Source organism: Cupressus sempervirens, chromosome 7 (assembly GCF_028749045.1).
Source record: "Cupressus sempervirens isolate cs-2001-9-10 chromosome 7, ASM2874904v1, whole genome shotgun sequence".
Lineage (NCBI taxonomy): Eukaryota > Viridiplantae > Streptophyta > Pinopsida > Cupressales > Cupressaceae > Cupressus > Cupressus sempervirens.
The window spans coordinates 291,427,555-291,448,152 of NC_143124.1; the positions used below are offsets into that span (position 1 = coordinate 291,427,555).

At 30.2% G+C, this 20,598-nt stretch overlaps 1 long non-coding RNA gene across 1 annotated transcript in view; it reads left to right on the plus strand.

The window, feature by feature from the left end:
• Window positions 1-13,549, plus strand: part of LOC149546571 (uncharacterized) — a 43,493-nt gene extending 29,944 nt beyond the window's left edge. The window contains exon 3 of the long non-coding RNA XR_016354359.1: window positions 13,381-13,549. This is a non-coding gene — a long non-coding RNA (uncharacterized LOC149546571). The remainder of the gene's footprint in view (window positions 1-13,380) is intronic.
• The last annotated feature ends 7,049 nt before the right edge of the window (window positions 13,550-20,598 follow it).

Below are 20,598 nucleotides of genomic sequence, written 5' to 3' on the forward strand. Positions count from 1 at the left end.
TGTCTACAATCTGTTCTTTTGTAGTCACATATTCTTATCTGACTTCTTTATCCTACACCAACTCTCTTAAGAAGTGATATTTTATAGAAACATTCTTTTTAATGGTATGTATCACTTGATTCTTTGATATATTGATATTACTAGTGTTATTACGATATATGACTATTGGATCCTTGATCTCTATCTTCATTCCTTCCAACAATTGTTTGAACCAAACAATGTTAGAACAATTAACTGATGTTGCCACATATTCAACCTCTATTGTGGATTAAGAGATGCAATTTTGTTTCTTGCTTGTCCAAGACTATCTTTTACCAAGAAAGAATGCTCCACAACTAGTGTTTTTTCTATCATCTAGACATCATGAGCAATCAGCATTAGTAAATACTTTCAAGTCCAAATTGTCTCCAATTTTATATGATAAGCCATAGTCTTTAGTAACTTTCAGATATCTCATGATTCTCTTGATTTTCATCATGTGATTTTCTCTAGGATTTTCAGAGAATCTTGCCACCACTCTATCTCCTTGAACAATATCAAACCTTGTATGTACTACATAGTACAATTTTTCAATCATTGCTTTGTATGTGGTCTGATCTACTTCTTTGGAATCATCATTCTTGGAAAGCTTATGTCCAGTAGACATAGGGGTTCCAACTAGTCTTGAATCTTCTATTCCAAACTTTTTCAGTATCTCCTTGATATACTTAGATTGAGTGATGTACAAACCATCTTTGTTTTGCTATATCTACAACTCAATAAAGAGTTTTATCTCACCAAACATGGACATCTCAAATTCTTTACTCATTTCTTTTGAAAATTCTTTGCACAAGGCATCATTTCCTGTAAATAGAGTATCATCAACAAATATTTCTTCCAAAACAATCTTCTTGTTTGGTCCAGGTTCTTTGATATACAGACTACTATTATCATTTGTTCTTTGAAACTCAATCTGTACCAAATAATTATGAAGACTTTCATACCAACCTCTAGGAGCTTCCTTGAGACCACATAATGCTTTTTGTAACTTGCAAACCATGTCTCTTTTGATAGGATCTACAAAACCTTCTAGTTGTTTAATGTAGACTTCCTCATCAAGAATTCCATCCAAGAATACATATTTAACATCCATTTGATACATTTTAAATCCTTAGAGTGTTGTGTATGCTAGTTAAGTTCTAACTAATCTAATTTAGGATCTATAAGTTTTATGACTTAATCCGAACAATCATATATACTTTCCTAATCCAAGTAGTAAATGTGTCACTATGTATTTAAAACAATTGAAATTATAGAGAAGAATAATTATGGACAAATACAGAGGACTTCTAACCAATTACATTAAATTAATTTAATGCTTTTACTAAAGAAAATTAACATAATTGAAATGTAAAAAGGAATAACACATAATCAACTGGCAAAAAAGAAATGAGAGATAAGAGGCAAAACACAATTTGATCTCAGAGTTTGCCTTGTTAGGATTACATCTTTGGGTCCTACTCCAACTGATGGACCAATCTGATTAACTCCAAAAAAGAAATTACAATGTGTTACAGAATCAACCCCTTGTAGAACAATAGCATTAAACTACTCCGATGTTTGGGACTAAAAATATGTCCTCTAGAATTTTCTCTCTCCTTCTCAGCAATAAGTCATTCTTCTAATTCCTCTTAAATATTGAATAATCTAAAAAAAAATTCTAATCTCCATGTCCTCAAAATGACCTCCTACCCCACTTTTTATACATAAAATTAGTCTAAAATAGGCTAAAACAAAAAATTATAATAATAGGGCTTCTAACAAACTACATTTTCTTTTAACCCCTTTAGCCTAAACTAATTGTTGGGATTAAAAGTTATAGCAAAATAACAAAAGCCCTTATTTCAAATAATGTTGGGTGGATTTGTTATGGGTATATAACAACTCTTCCTTTAAAATCAAGTATACCATAAATAGCCCATTGGTTGGCCTTATTTTTAGGAGGGCAATGGTTGGGAGTTCAACTCTCATCATATAATTCCTTTAATTTGAATTAAATAATAATTTTTATTTCAATTTGAATTGTTTTCCCTCTCTTTAAGATTTTATGATGTCATGCTAATGTCATTAGAATCCACACTTTTACTTGAACTTCAAACCATCATAACTTTCACATTCAATCTCTGGTTTTGACGAAATGAACGCCATTGAAAAGCTTTTGACGAGCTCTTTCATTTGAAATCCATTATTGACCACTTTTGAGATTATTATTTTTTCACCTTTTTATGGCCTTTGGTCCCAGTTTGACCAAACTTTGTCATCTAAACTCCAATTTTGCCTATTCAAGGTGTGTTGGAGTCAAAATTGTGAGAACTTCAACATGGTACTGATTATTGGAGTTTTGAAGATACTTCAAATTTTAGTGAAAATATCTTGCAGATCACTAACACCTTCTAATCTTGCTATAGAAAAAAAGTCTCACGATAATCAATAAATTCTTCTTGAGAATAACCTTTGCATACCAATCTTGCCTTGTTTCTTGAAACTTTTACATCTTAATTCAGCTTATTTTTGAACACCCCCATTGAGCCAATTACATTCTAATATTTGGTTCTAAGAACAAGAGTCCAAGTTTTGTTCCTTTATATATGTTCAATTTCTTCATTCATTGCTTCAACCCAACTTTAATTTTCTAGAGCATCTTTAACATTTCTAGGATCAAATTTAGGAAGTAAACATGTACCTTTTAATCTACTTCTTCTCATTGCTCCATTAGATTTATCTTCAATGATTTGATCAGGTGCATGCTACCTTCTAACATATCTTTCTAACACAAGCTCTTTTGGTTTTAAATGAGTTCAATGTCTTCGTCTGATGTAGGAGCATCCAGAGGTATAAGGGCAATCTTGTGTCACCAAAAAAAAAAATTATACCTAGATATAGTTTTTGATTCATGTTTTTTCATTTTTGGATACCCATTTGGGTCAAATAAATATTCCAACTCTCACAATTCCACTTTTAGTGTTCTGGGTTAGAGTTTTTTAGAGTTTTAAAGCACATTGGAATACGTGTAAATGCCAAAAAAATAGGATTATATAATTGAGCCATATTTTTTGTGAATTATAAGGTGTAAACTGGTCAGATGATTATAATTGTAATTTAGAGCATTCCAAAAAAAGAATCAGGTCAAAAGGCCCCATGGTTTGAAAGTTATTGCAATTTTTCAGCTTCTGGGGGACCTCCTAAGAATGCTTCAAAGTCAGGTTAGGGACATTAAATGACCTCGAATAGTGCCAAAAAATGAGAGATGAGTGAAGCTCTTCCATAGAGCTATAGAGTGCTTCGAGAGCTTTTCAAAAATGTAAACAATTTGTCAATCAGAGGTACGGTTCAAAAGTTATGCCTTCCTAAAGTTCGGCTACTATTTCTGGATTCTTCTAATTTTGTGTTGATTTCTAATGCGACTTCTGGTGCTTTCTATTTGAGTAGTGGATTCCAACTAGTACTTTCTAGAATGTATTCCTAATCCTTAACCCTTTGGGGGCTATTTAAGAACATTTTTGGCATTGTAAAAGGCAGTTCGGAGTGGAGTTGGAGGGAAGGTACTGGAAAAAGAAATTATCTCTAGATTTATGCTATTGTAAGCCCATAGGGCTTGTTTTGAAGTCTATTTTCTTTTTACTGAGTGTATTAGCATTTTTCATAATTAATAAGGTTTCCCCTTTCTTGTTGTGTCCATTCTATTATTTGGCTTGACCCCATCATCATCATGAACTTTAGTATCAAACTGAGGTTCTACTATCTATGACTCGAGTCCATCAAACTCAGTTTGAACTAGCTTAATAGCCTCTGAATATGACTCAAGTTGTACTATTTGTAACTTAGTGACTATTGGAGATTTTGGGGACTTGAGAAATGAAGCCTCCTTTCTTTTGAATAGGTTTGGCAGGGTATTAGGTTCATAGTAAATGAATCTTTTGTAATCCTCTAGTTCTTTTTTTCTTTCTTCTTCGCTCTTTTATGCAAACTCATCAATTATATCATGTGCACTTTGTATTATTTTATGAGTAGACAAATTTAAACATTTGTATGCTTTAATTTTGCAAGAGTATCCTAGAAATATGCCTTCATCGCCTTTTACATCAAATTTTCCTTTTCTAGACTCTTTCAAGATATAATATTTGCTACCAAATACTTTCAAGTAACCTACATTAGTTTTGTAGCCATACCATAGTTGATAAGGGGTTTTATTTGAATCTTTCTTGAATTTTACTCTATTCAAGGTATGTACTACATTTCTAGTGGCTTCCTTCTAGTATTTGAGAGCAACACTCTTTTCAAACATTAGGGTTCTTGCACAATCCATGATAGATCTATTTCTTCCTTCAGTTATACCATTCTACTGTACCGTACCAAGGCCTAATACTTGTTTTTAATTCCTCTTTTAATAAAAAAATTATTGATTTCACTGGAGATGAATTCACCACCTCTATCTAATCTTAAACATTTCAATCTCCTTCTTGTTTCTCTTTCTACTCTTGCTAGGTACCACTTGAACTTTTGAAAGGCTTCTAATTTTTCTTTTAGATACATTACAGTCATCATTCTAGAATAGTCATCAATAAAAAAAAATGAAAAACTTTTCTCCAATGTAACTCTTTATTCCAATAGGTCCACTTAATTCTACTTGAACAATTTCTAAGACTTCTTATGACTAATAGTTTTTTCTTTTGAAACTAGTTTTTCCTGTCTTACCAATTTGCGAATTCTTGCATAAATCCATATTAGGCTTTTTCAAACTAGGAATGCCTCTTACTCTTCTATTTTTTCTTATCTTAACTAGATTATCAAAGTTTACATGACATAGCCTTCTGTGCCATAACCATCTTTTTTCAACTTGAGCAATAAAACATGAACAATTACTAAGATCAAAATAAAATAGATTGTCTTTTGTTTCCTTGCCAAATCCAACTAGATTTCCCTTTCCATCAAGTAGTTTGGCCTATCCATTCATGAATTCTACCTTGAATCCATTATTATTCAATTGTGCCATACTCAGTAGATTATTCTTTAGTACTTCAACACAATACAAATTGTCACATACAAGTTCTTTAGTCAATAAAATACTACCTCCATCATAATATTCCATGTGCTTAAATTTTATTTTGTCTCTAGTCATATGATGTTAACATCCATTGTCAATCATCCATATATCATTTTTTGCTAACATGAGAGATAAGTTCCATCTTATCTTCTTCATCATTAGATTCATCTTTTACAAAAATATATACAATTTCATCTTGACTATTATCAAAAATTTTAGCTATAAAAAAAGATTTCTTACCTTTGTCCTTACAATTCTTGTAGCTCTTCGAATCCTTCTTGCCTTTTTGCTTATTGCTTTTATTTTTATATTTGATCTCTTTATTTGCACACCTTGCAACAATGTGACCAAATTCTTCACAACAAAAGTAAATTAGAGGAAATTTATGCTTATACTTTCCTCTACCTTTGGAATAATTCTTTGCAAGTAGTGCTTCAACAACTTCAAGATCACTGTCTAAACTTTCTTCTGATTCTTCTTCCTCAATTCTCGATTGACTAGACTTTGATTTCTTAACCTTTTTATTGAGTGAGAGTTTAGCTTTAAAATAAAATGCAATAACCTTTGAACTAGAAATGTAGTTATCAAAGTTATCTAACTCAAAAGCTATTAATCTTCCAACTAGAGCATCCAAGGATATTTTATTATTTGGATCACATCACATTTCTTGAATAGCAAACACTCTGATTGCATAAATAGGAAGAAGAGTTCTAACTACCTTGCTTACTATTGTTTTCTCTTTAATATCTCCTCTAGATGCTTTGATTGCACTTACACTTGCTTTGATTCTTTGCACATATTTTGCAATGTTCTCATCTTCTTTCATTTTCATCTAATCAAAATGACCTCTACGACTTTTAGCCTTAGCTCTTCATACATTGTCATCTCCTCCATATATGTGTTTTAGCTTGATCCACATCTCATAAGCTATCCTGCAATCTTTAACTTCATCAAATTTAGCATAACTAAGAGTAGATGTAATATCAATCATCGGGTGAGCCCACAATAGTGGGTTACTCTTTTTTGCCTAAACTAACACTAAACTCTGAATTTTCAAGAAAACTTTCACTTTCAAACACAAATTCTTGTTTAAGAGTTAGGAATTTGAAGATGAAGTAAACTAAAGTCTTTTAGGATTTTGTGTCTAAATTCTATATATATATATATATATATATATATATATATATATATATATATATATATATATATATATATATATATATATATATATAAAATTGAATTTATTGAAATTTTTTTTTTTCTCCTATGAAAATTGGTATGATATCAAAAACCTGATTGTAAAAGAATGACACTATTTTTGACACACAAATTTTTTTCTACAATAGATATCAATGTGATTCTTTCAAATTTAGTTTGTTAACATCCATACCTAAATCATAGAGTTGGTCTTATATCTTTATCATTAGTATTTCATATTTTATTGTAGTTTAAAGTTGACATAATACTAATTTAGACATACGTGGCTTTTGACACATGTAACATATTATATATTTACCCAATTTCAAAAAAAAAACACTGATTGAAAGGTGACTCAAATATGGAGACCATACTTATTTTTCAAATTTTTTATTTTTTTACTTACTATTTTTCCATGAGCACCAAATATATCAGTTTATTTTTTATAATAATCCTATATTCAATTGACGTTAAAAAATATATACCTAAAAATTTTGAAAAGCACCAAATTCATAGTTATTAGAAAGCTAGCTCAGAGTTTTAGGTCTTTAGTGCTCCATTTAAACCTGGTAATTCAGCTCCGAAGAAAGGAAATCACTGAAAAAACTTCAAACTATTCATATAACCTTCGATCTAGCTAGTTTCGATAGAAACTTAGTTTCTATCAATTTCTTTTTCCAAACTTTCAATAGAAACTAAATCTCTTAGTTTCTATCAAAATTATGGTGGTTTAACCACAGGGTTAAAAAACCTTTCATAGTTTCAATCGAAAGTACTTTCCATCATGATGTTATGATTCTTCTTTTCAGAAATATCTTCAACAGATAATGTTCCAGTGGAGTCTTGTATTTAGTAACAAGATATCTACATCCTAAGTCAATGATAGTAGCCAAATGTAACCTCATGAGTCCTTGTCATGTTACAAAATTTTCTTTGTTTAGCTTGGGGATCTCTCTTCTATAAGATATCCTAATCATTAGCTTAGGCCCTTAAAACCTTCTCTACAATCACCAAAAGATCTAATACCAATTGTTGGAAATATAAGAGGAGTAACTGAGAGGTGAAGGGTAAATTAGTTACTACTAAAATAAGTCCCAGATCCCTTAGATGTCAGTATAAATAAATAAACTCTGATAACTAGATAATGTTGATGCTCGGTAAACACACATAAAATGTTGTAACTTTGTAATTACTAATTATGCAAATTTGAGATGTTATATGTAATTACCATTATTTTAACTTAGTTGAAAACACATAAAAGAAAATAGTATGAACACATTTGACACTAGGATTTAACATGGAAACCCAATTTGGGAAAAACCACCAACTGCAACTAGTTACTAATTTCACTCTTCTGAAGTGAGCCCTGTTAGAAGCCAACCCTATTAATGGTTAAAAAAAACACTATTAGGTGTGATCGTATTAAAGAATTTAATCACCCTATTAAGAGTGGCCTTCTTAGAGGTCTTGAGATAATTCAATAGAACCACCACCTTGTTAGAGGATTTACAAAAATTTGTTAAGCCAACTCTATTAGGAGATTTATGGTTAGAGAGTAACAATGAGATGACCTAATTTGAATGTGACTGATTTGCTGATTACATATCTCTATTTGGGCTTGTACTTGATCCTTCCTTATTGAATATATCTTTTCTACTCCACAAGGATATTTTATTTATCCTTTAAATTCACTTACTCTCTTCCTTATTAAATCTTCAATACATTCAACACATCTTCACTTGCACAATTTTTGAATCCATGACTTGTCCTTATACTTATATCTCTCATATTGTCAAGTTGGTTCATATACAACTTAGAATAATTAACATTCATCACCTTTGTCGGCTAGAACCAATAGATAAATAAATTGAGCTTAATATTCTAAGATAAAAAAATCCTTTTTTAGCTGACCTAGCTCAATAGAAACTAATTCAGAAGTGATTTCATGTGTTAAGCAATAAAAGCTTGGTTAACACTACAAACTTGTAAAAATCTATTGGCAACTGAGTGAGCTCAGTTAGCACTAGTTCCATCCACCTTTTCTACATTAACCAAGTGAGCTCAATTAACACTCACCTTCTATGGTCTTTCCCTCGATGCCCAAGGGAACTTGGTAGACATTGCCTTCTAAACTAGGCAATCAAAGGAACACTCAATAGACATAGAAAAGTATCTTCACTGCTTGAGTGAGCTTTGCATATACTAACTAATAATGATATGAAATTTTTTTAACATCAAAGACAATAAATAATTAATCAATTGTATCCAATAGAGTTTTCATTTTTAGGGGTTTTACTATTGATAGCTCCCCTTGGCTGGGCTTTTTTGTTCATCATTTGGAGATTCTCTTACCACTTCATGTTTTTTCTTTGGGGATTATTTTGGATTCTCATGCTTTGAGGTGAATGTTTCCTCTATTTGGAACTTGACTGTTGTTAAGGTAGTCATTTTAGAGCCTTGGATGCACGTGTGGTGGAGGTTTCCTCTGTCCTATTATTTCACTTTTGTGCTTCCTATTGAGGTGGAGGACCCTATAAAGGTGGGGAAAAAACATATAGAGGGAGTTGGTTGCTAGAGGAAAGTGGTTGTGAATGTGTTCAATGGCTAATCTCCCATTTCTTGTGAGTATCTCTTTCCTATTGTAAGAGATCTGGCTAGTGAGAGCATGTACAGGTGATGTACTTCAAGTAGTAAAGAAAGGATGACTCATAACTCCATAGCTAAAAACTTTAGTGTGGAGATTTTTTTTATGTCCTATAGAGGTGGCCTGGGTCTTACTCTTAGCTTCTTAGTTTGCTACTCCTATGGAGGTGGAGCAATCTCTTAATGATGTGGAGATTATATTTGGGTATTGGGAAGAAGAGGAGACTCCTATTGAGATACTAAATACTTGTGCTACTTTTAGTAGTGTTGTTAGCATAGTAAGGGGGAGTTGCTCTTACCTCTAGAGCTTGGTCTTCCTCCTCTCTACTCCTCTTGGTATGGTGTTTTTGGAGTTTTTCGAGTGCTAGAAGACTTTTGACTATGTTTGTTAAGGTTAGAGCTTTGCCTGTACCTATGGTTGGATGATATGCATTTTTTTTTCCAAGGCTAGAGGTTTAGTATTGTTTTTTCTTATTTCTTTTCTTACTATTCTAATAGGAGTAGATGGCCTGAGTTTGTTCACTTGTTTCTTATGGTGATCTATTATCTTAGTTTCTCTTATGATCGAGTGATTGCTGGAAGTTTTAAAGGGAACACTTTGGTCCTTTGTTGTTGTTGGTTAAAGTCTACAAATATTATGGGGGCTTGCCCCAAGCCTTTCATTTTCATTATTAACCATGGTTTGTAGGTCGATCACTTTTAGTCCTTTGTATTTGATAGAGAGAGATCATGCTTGTCTGGATCTTTCTAGTATTTTTTTTGTACTTTGGGTCAGCACCCATTAATTACTTCTTTTCTTAACAAAAAAACACAATCATGGTGGAAAAGGAAAATTTTGACATCATTATCATGAATTCCTTATTCAGTTCAAGGAACCAGTCTAAAAGAAATTGCAACTATCTCCAAGCTAGTGTTTATGTTTGTTTTAAAATAAAGAAACTAAGAAACATCCTTTCAAAATCCACTTTACAATAAAGTCCTAAAATATATTTCACAAACCTTGCAATTCTAGCATATAGGTTTGACATGTGCCACTTTACTTACCAAGTGAATATTACTAGGATTTAATAAACCTAACTGCTTGCCATGATAAGTGAGGAGAATATTCGGATATATTAAAATAGTTGTCTTCAACAATGTAATAAAAAGAGATTTCACATTACCACTGTCACAAATGCCATATCTTCATATTATTTGTCATGACAGAGTCATTTCAAATTTTGCATCAAAGAGAAACATTAGTCAATAGCCTACACCTACTAATTAGTCTTACCTAGATGAAGGAGATATTGGTTACGCTATTATATCAATAAGAACAAATGTTTTGCTTCAGATTTCTTCTCTCTTCCAAACAAATAGCTAACCAACATGTTACACTAATGGAACTATCTATTAATTAGGAAATCATTATATCGAATGGTTCTCCTGCGCACTCAAGTATTCACCAATCAATATTTGTTATTTTTTTATTTGAACCAATCAAGTTCTACGGCCCTCATTCATCAAAAGGGCATGTACAATGGTAGAATAAGCATATATGCATGCTTTGAGGGAGTTTTGGAAAATAATTTACAAGTTGGATCAGATGGCATTTAAAATATAATTTTTAGTGAGTTTGGCACTGCGTAAAGCTCCATGGAATGTTCCTATCAATATTTATCCAAACCATCCCTCACACTGATCAGACCATTATGCATAATTTTTTTTAGATATATCCCTTCAACCTCTTTGGCGAGCCTTCATTGGCAAATGTTCTTTCTAAACCTATGATAGGAATTCTATGAAATAGCTTCGATGCCTTGTATTACATGGTATGGTATTACAAACTTTGATGAATCTTGTAGCACACTCTACATAGGCATTTGATAAAATAGATCAGCATAGCCGATCATATTTTCACATTCATATTTGTGTCACAAGAATATCGAAAAAGACACTATTAAATTTCTCTTTATTTTGGGAAGTAACATCGATTCTTGAGTTGGTCATTTTAATGTCTACCTAGTGTCCCTCTCCATTCTACTAATACCCATTTCACCTTGACTATGAAGAGTTTGGAATATTTTTCCATCAAACTATGATGTTTATGAGAACTTCATTTAATGATATCAATTATGAAAATGATTTTCTTATTACAAGTCCCAAAAATAGCTAATTTAAATGAGATTAATTAACCTCTCAAAATTTAACCTAAGGCATTTGGGTAAAGAGGTTAAGAATTGTATTTAAAACACATAATTTAATTCTCAATCTTAACCTTTTTGGTTTTTGGAGGTTAAGGTTTAGGGTTTTGATTTCGTGTTTGGAATTTTATTGTTAATCCTTTTACGGGATAAGAGGTTAAGATCTCAAATGGAAACACATGTTTTCAACCTCTAACGTTAACTTCTTAAAATTTAAAGTTTAATGTTGCCATGAAAAACATGTATTTTATCACCTTTCATTAACTTGTCACAACTTATGACTTTGAAGCTGATTTCCAAAAAAATGAAGTGTTTTTAATGTCAAAAGTTAGGCTTGTTTTGACTCATTTTAGGCTCAAAAAGATGAAATTTTGAATATTTGTAAAACTAAAATCACCCCACAAGTATTTTAGCTAACATGAGAAAATTTAATATTTTTTTGGTAGATCTAATACCCTAGGAATAGTTGGTTCTAGTTCTATGGAGAAGGAACTATGGACAAGAACTACAAAGGAGGTTGGCAAACCCAGAGGTGGGAGAATGATGTGCTTTATCATAGAGTCATAGAGTCCCTCAAAGAAATCAACAAAGGGAACTAATCAGAGAAACACATGTAACCTAAAAATGTGACGCACAACAATAAATCCTAATTAGAGTATGTAGAAGGCAAGTACCTAACCTCTAGGGAATTAAAGTATAATCATTAAAATCCGTTTATTGACTAAGGAAAATAAATACCATGGTGAGTTAAAATATGGAAATTCTTAACTTCTTTTGGATTAAAATATAAGTTTTCTCCTTGAATTCCAACTCTAAGACTCTTAGCATGCTCCACATCTTTGGACATAGGAGTATATCCATCATCAAAAATCTCTGATTTTGGAATCAACTTGTTAGATTGTGGTGATTGATTAGGGAAGTATTGTACATACTCCATAATTCCTTGATGGGATTTTTGGCCAACATGAAATTATTAATTATAACCCTAAAGCAGTTAAAATACTTGTAAAAAAGGGCTTAGGGTTAGGGATTGTTTCAGTGTTGTGATGCAAAAATTGGTCCTTGTGGCAGTATTCAGTTGTAAAGGATTAAAAATTGTAATCAAGTTGTAATCACTAGGTTGAAATAATATCAGACATTCTATTTGGTGGACATAGCCCAGGGATTGGGTGAACCATATTAAATCTTGGTGTCTTGTGTTCTTTTTTGTGTGATCTATTATTTTCAAATATTGTTTATATTTGCATGTAATTGTTATTTCTATCCATAGTTTAATCCTAACACAACTCTTCTTCCTATTGCATGTCATAGATGATTTCATTTTTAAAGAGTTAAAGTATTAGATGCAATTATGATTTTCTTCTCCATTTGGAAAGGTTGTTGTTTGACCCCTTATATCATACTTTAAATCTAAATACATATCCCTATCAAATTGGATTTTTTCATGATGCATTTCTTTCTCTTTTCCTATTTGATCACTCATTTCATCTTCTTTATAAGAAGAAACAATCACTTTCTCCATCATGGTGCACACATCCTCTAATAAGTCCATATGATCATTACACATTCCTCTAAGCCCTAATTCTTTGGTAGTGTAGGATTCCATATCAATATTTCCTTCTGGTTTATGTGAATGAGAAAATAAAGTATGAATTTCTTTAATTGATCCATTCACATCATTTTCTTCTACCATTTTTGCCACCTTGGGAGAAGATATTGCTTTAGGCATAGGCATAAGACTTTGACATTATAAAATCACTAAAAATTTGATAAAGGATTACCATTTAATGTCAAAATTACCATTTTAATGTTAAAATTTAGACCTGTTTTGACTCAGTTGAGATTTTTTTTAAATGAAATTTCAAACATTTGTATATCTAGAATCACCCTGCAAGTACTTTAGCTGACATGAGAAAATTTAAAAAATTTGTGCTGGATTTAATACCCGGGCAACTGGAAGACATTTTGATTTTGTTCGCTAACACCTCTACAATTGACCTCATATTTTTATTTTAGAGTTTTTCATACATTTGTTTCGTCATTTTAATTCTATAGATTTATTTGTAAGAATTGATTCTTGTCTTCAGATTTATGAAGATCTTTAATATCACCCTCTGACATTATTCCTTTGTGCTTGTCTTTGCTTTTCTTTTGTAATTGGGTAATTGTTTTTTTCTTCAACAATGGTGTGGTTACCAGCTAAATAAATAGCATTGGCTCTGTGATTTTATGTATGATAATATATTTGAGATAGTTTCTATTTATTGTGAATAGATTGAAACGGGCGAGAGGGTTTTCGTTGGAGTAATGACCTTTTTGGAAACTCTGCCCATTTTCTTCCAGCGGCTTCATTGACAACACAGCTCAAATTTTAGAGAATATTGAGGTAAGTTACTTCATATTGTTTCGTTCATTTTTACTGTACGCGGTTGAATCATTTTCATTGGGTTTTGTCTTTCATTGGAAGTCAGTAATGTTATTCTGTGTTAAGTAGATGTCATTTGTTTGGTGGTTTTATATGTGTTCGCATCTATAATTTTGGGTCGGCGCGGGCTGTGTAAATTCTCTGTTATTTGGGTTTTATAATATGCTTGTGTAATCTAAGCTTATTCATTATTTTACTATTTTATATTTTCTATTATAATTATATAATATTATATACAACATTATATATATATATATATATATATATATATAATTGATAAATAATAAAATTAAATAAAAGATAAAAAATATTATACAAGAACAATAAGAAAGTTAGAAAAAGAAATCAAGAACATAAACATTTGTTAAATTTTAATTGTTCTATATTTCTTGGTATAATTATATATAATATTTTTTGTATTATCAAAATTTCAAAAATTTATTAAATATAATTAAACAAAAATAAATATAGGACAATCAAATTCCACCCTACTTCTTCAATATAAATGTTAATTTTAACATAAAAACTAGCTTATATATATATATATATATATATATATATATATATATATATATATATATATATATATATATATATATATATATATATATAAGTTGAATCCTTCTCAAGGACTGAGGCAATTCGAAAAGAATAACTCTCGAATTTTATATATATATAAATATATATAAGCTAGTTTATGTTTCAAATTCTGTAAAGTTTAAAAATTCCCAGAAGCCTAAAAATTCTGAAACATTTAAAGCATCATGTTTTTCTTTCTGCCGGTGTTTGCTTAATTCATGTATATTCATAAGATATTGCCCTCTGGTTTGCCTTAAAATTATGGCTGAGAATCGTATTCCGATATTTTCTTGCCTGCGTTTGTTAACTGTTCTTGCAGTCTGCTGAGTAGATGGTAATTTGTTAAATTATTATGTACTTTGGGAAAATGAAGTATTTTCTCCGTCAAATTGTACCCTCGCACCGTGTTCACTTTCCAGCTATTTAAAAAGCATTCGTTGCAGCGTGGACTACAGGAGGTGGTCATCCAGGGCATTTTCATGCATTAACAATTTGCTCTGATTAGTAATATATTATTTGTTCAAAGAGGAGTATTGCTCCAGACCTTGGTACTTCGCTTCTCTTTTGGTGGCATTGCTTGTTTTGGGTATGACTGCTGCACAAACTTATTATGGATCAAAAAACAAGTGAAAAACAATATTTGTGGATTAAAAAAAAGAGAAATTATATTGTTTTTTATATCAACGAGAAGTAAAACCTTTAATGGATGCCTATTATATAACATGGTCAATCTTCAGATACATCTACTTTATTACATTCTTCAATGATTTAAATTACTCTGTTCACTAAAGATGCAACTTTTTCCCAATTATATTTAAATTACTTTCATTATTTTGTAACTAAATTAAGATCAATTAGTCTTTTATTTCAAATTCTTGATTGTCTTTCCTCATGTCATGAACTTGAACTTATGATTCTTCATTATAAATTATATGAATAACACTATTAATTACTTATAATATTGCTATCAAGAATCTTTTCTTTTTGAATTAATAAATAAAATTAAAAGTTACATGATAATTTATTTGTTTTGATAAATAATTTATTATTTTAAATTTTAAATATATTTATAAATTGAATGAAATATAAGATTCACATACCTTAAATGTATTCTTAATTTTAACTTGAAGTATGATTTAAAAATATATTTTGTATTCTCAATGACACTAATATTTACTAAATATATGCCAAAAAGATTACTCGTTATTAACAATCAAAAGTAATGTTTTAAATTTGAACATGTCAATTCTTTTACTTAAATTTCAAAGTCTTACCCCAAAAGCTAGATTATCATGGTACTATCCAAAGAGCTATTAGATTATTTGATTAATATTAGTATTTACTTTATAACATTATTAAATACTTATGTTATTGGTATTGAATATTTTTTCTTTGAAATTAATCTAGTAATTAAAAATAAAGCTATATTACAATTTATTTCTTTCAACAACAAAAAAATTCTTTTAATTTATAAATACATTTGGAACAAGAGGTTGACAAGAATTAAATAATCTTATTTTTATGGAAGAATTATCCTTAGGTAATATTTGGAATTATAAATTAAGTTTATTTCTTCCTCTTTTAATCTATATTTGTAAAATTACTGTTCGTTCAAAATTTCTTTAAATAATTTCTAATCTTATGTTGCAATATGTGTGCAAATTGTTTTTTTACATGTAAACTAGAAAATAAATTGCCTTTTTTAATATGTAAATGTGCTTGACTAGTTTTTTTTTGTTAACAACATCATTTTTTGATAGAACTGTGATAAAGTTATTAGTTTTATCTTTTTAATTTATAGTTTACACTTAGAAATATTGTTTTCATCTAAGTTATTTGACATGTTGTTGATATATCATATTAAGCTAATATTCTTACTAGTAAAACAAGGAATTACATTTTTTATGCTTAAGAAATAAGGGTGTACCAAATATGAAAGATATACCTAAAAGTATTATTTATATAAATGCACTATAAGAAACGTCATGATTTCTTATTCTAGTGACATAGCTAAAGATCATCTTTTCTCTTTTAGATATGTAATCTTGTTGTTGTATAAAATCTAAATTTAAAGTCTCTACATATTCATATTCGAATATATCAAGCATCCAACATCTATCTATCTATCTATCTATCTACACACACACATACATACATACACACATATATACACATACATACATACATACATACATACATACATACATACATACATACATATATATATATATATACATATAATCTATATGTGTGTGTGTGTGTGTGTGTGTGTGTGTGTGTGTGTGTGTGTGTGTGTGTGTGTGTGTGTGTGTGTGTGTGTGTGTGTGTGTATGTATACATATGTATATATATATACATATGTACATACATACATACATACATACATACATACATACATACATATGCTTTACATTAAATATTATAAAGTTATTCAATTTATTTATGTGTGTTAACTCTATTCACCATAACCCATAAAAATAAATTAAAAAATGTAATATCAAGCCAAAAGAAAAGGCAAAATTATGGAAATAGCAAGAGGTAGGACCCCCTAGATAAAAGATGCTAACTAGAGAACTCATATGGATAGAAACTTGATGTGTGATTAAGTAAAATAAGAATGGGCCCCAAACCCATAACAAAAAAACTAAAAATATAATTTCAAGCCAAAGGGAAGGTCAAAATGAATGAACTAATAAGAAGTAAGACTCCTTGAAGGGAGAATTTGAATAGAGCACAAAAATGGAGAGATGTGGGATGTCAAGCACATAAGGAAATTAAATATTATAAATAGAGAGGTTTTAAAAGAACCCTAAACCTCTAACTAGATAAATATCCATATATTGGAATATAAATAGCCCTAGAAATGAGATCTTGTACATCAGTTCTAAAAGTCTTCCCAAAAATTATTAAAAAAAAAACCCCTGGCACTAAGATAGTCTTTTTCAAGGAAATATACAAAGCCTCAAAAGAATAATTAGGAATTGAAAGATGGTCCATAAGAATTTATAATAGAAATCACTATGAAATGTCAATTTCATTGACAAGAAGAAAGGAAGTGAACTAATAAATGTGAGAACCTTCTCTAGTACCAAGAGTAAACACAATAATAAACCACACCAAATACCTAGATCTTTCTACTTGAGTTGAATTTGGAAGGTGGAATGCATTAACTTGGTATTTCATCCATTTATAAATTGCTGACAAAATTTAAAATATTGGTTATCCTATGATCTTACTTGACATACATAAAGGGGTTTGAACACTTTGGGATATGATCTCATGATAAATCAAGCGCCAAGAAAAGTATAATTCAAAAAATTAAAGATAGCTACTACTACAAAGGTTGAGAACCAAACCATACTCATATTGTAATTCCTCACCTTGAATACATATAAATCCACTCTTAAATAGATGTTAGTCAACAAAAATTTAGATTGATAAATCTCTCTCAACATCCTCTAAAGAACTACAATAATGGTTTCTTCAAGAAAAAAGGTACATATTTTTCTCCATAAATTAAGGAAACAACCAAATATAGAAAAAAAAATGATATAAATTCTTATGTCTTCTTTTAAAAATTCACCATTCTTTGCACAATTCAAATTAAGCATTACAGTTGTCCACGTAAACCTATTCTTCATAGGAAAAACCACATATAGTTTAATTTTATTCTAATTTTCAAAAGATGTAGCTAGCTCAAAACATCAAATAATAGAAAAATATAAGAAAAAAATTGAATTTCATTCACATTACATAATTTACAAAGAAAACTAATCATTCGTTAAAATTCTTCTTTATTCCTTTTAGTCTATAATTATTTTTGAAGGGTGTGATTATCAAAAGAGGAACTGGAAATTTTTAAAAATTATTTGATGGATGTTCACACCGTCTTATATAGATGTCGAAGAGGTGGGGGGTTACGTAGAGGAAGAGGGGAAATTTATTTATGTAAATAGTTCAACTCTCCCATTCGGCTTCTATATTCTACTCATGTCTCTATTGTATCTATGCATGTCCATAGAGAGGGAATGCAACCACATTCCTTGGGGATTTTATTAAATAATTAATCTATCTTATATGCACTTCCACAATTTGAATTCATGATTTTATATCATAACTATATACACCTCTACTTGATTCATAACTAAGCATATCCCATAGAACATTAACAGAGAATTCCTTGCCTTCAAGAGTGGATATATAAATATATAGATTGAATCATACTATGAATATTTTTATTCCTATTTATCTATGTTATTATTTTATTATTATATCTGTTATTGATATTTTCTTTTTTCTTATGTTATAGTTATAATTGATTGTTATTTCACATTTATAATTGTCATCGAAAGGAAAATGTGAATGCCAACATTGTCACTAGAATTCCTACATCTACTTGTATAAAACTACACTCAATTATAAATTGCGACCTATTGTCATTTGAAATTATTAATCAAAATAAAATGATGATATAGATATTTGTTTGTAATCTACCATCAAAATGCATACAAATTTTTTTTATCACTATTTCATCCTATTGAAAATAGGAATATAAAAAGTTCACTTATACAAGTCATATATTAGAAACAAACTAATTTTTGTTAATTTATATTCAAAGTACTTAGATGGTATCTATTTAAAAATAGCTAGAGTAACATGCAAATTTAAAGTATACAATTACTTTATGGAAAATTTGGGTAGGAAGATTGGCAAGAGCAAAAAATGATAGAAGTTTGGCTACCAACTTGATTCTTATTGGTTGGGCCTCTTGCTATGAGGGCATTAACTTGGTATTAGGAGACTATTATACAAATACAAGAAATGAAGAAGATAGTATTGGGGTTGGGGAGCAATTATTGGGAGCTTTCCTCTTGTTTTGTGGTCCTATAATGTCTCTTTTCCTTTTGATCTAATGTAGAGATCTAATATGAAGGAGGATGTGGTAGAATCAAGGAAATGGGCAAAGGTTTTTTTCATTACACCACAAAGGAAGTCTCTATTTCTTGGGGTTTACCAAAATGGCAAGCTTTTTATTTTCATCCCTGACCACTAGATTAATCATGCAATCTTTTCTATAGAGTTTAATGTTATTGTTAAATTCTTTGGGGCTAGGTTTGATATTGAGTTCATTCAAGCTTATGTGAAGAATCTATGACATCTAAAATCTCATGTTGAGATTGTTTCCCTCCCCAAGGATCTTTTCTTTTCTTATCTCAAATAAGAAGAATTGTAATTTTGTTCTTTGTGGTGGCATGTGGATGTTTGGTATGATGAACGTTTCCTTCATTAAATGGTTGCCAAAATCAGACATTTGTGATAACTTCTTTTGCTGACCCTATTTGGGTGCATTTTTTAGGCCTCCCTATGAATTTTTAGAATGTGGAAGTTTTTAAGGGTTTGACTTTATATTTTAGGGAGTTACTGTCCATCTACCCCATGATAACAATACAAACATGACTTGGGTTTTCTAGAATTTTCATTAGAATTTCTAGATTTGAAAACCACCCTTGTACTATTTTATTATTATTGGTAAACAACCAAAGCCTTGATTATTTTTATTAATTTAAATGAATAAATTACAACTTTCTCCATTCAAACAAGCACTAGTAGGAAAGAATATAGAAGAAAACCTCCATCCTTGCCCAGGATGTACGTCCTATATTATTACAACTTAAAAGGGGCATACCCTAGATAGATCACAACATATTTAATTACATCTTGTTTAATAACAGCATAAAAGGGGCATACCCCAGTCAAATCAGATTATATTTAAAAACATCTTAACAACCCACTTGTCTAGGACTAATATGCCTACTAAAAATAGAGTCAAGTATCGCCTTTGTGTAGACATTTTTCCCAATCTAAACAATGCACTCATCCTTCCTTCTTAGCTTGTCAATCAACATGGTTAGTGGAAATGCATCTATATTATTAAATGATAGGTATGCGAAGACACTAGCAGAATTTGAACTTACAATATTAGAAGAATATTTCCTACCTATTTAATTAATCATAAAACTACAAGTAACTAAAAAATACCATATTGTAATAGATCATCCCTAAAACAGAGCTTACAAAAAAAGAACAATAAAAGAAACAAGGAACTTCAATATATGTTCTTGGCCTAAGAAACATGCCAATATGTAACATAAAATTATTACTTGACATCAAGACATCTCTCAATATCATCGACCATCAAGCTACCACCTCTAAGAGTGGACTAACAAAGTATATAAATTCAATCCTAGCCCATCCTTCTGGAAGGCCAAATAATAGAGGTCTTGCTATAAAGTAGCTATCACTTAGCCCAAGAAATATTGAAATCATGTAATAAGTGATAAGAGCTCCCATCTTAAAAACTTAATAAACTACTCTTACTTACCTCAATGAATCACTTAAACAGGATGATTAAACATTGATAAATGAAGGGGGAAAAAAGAGATACAGGAGCATAAACCAGTCATAAATTTCAATAAATAATCTGATAA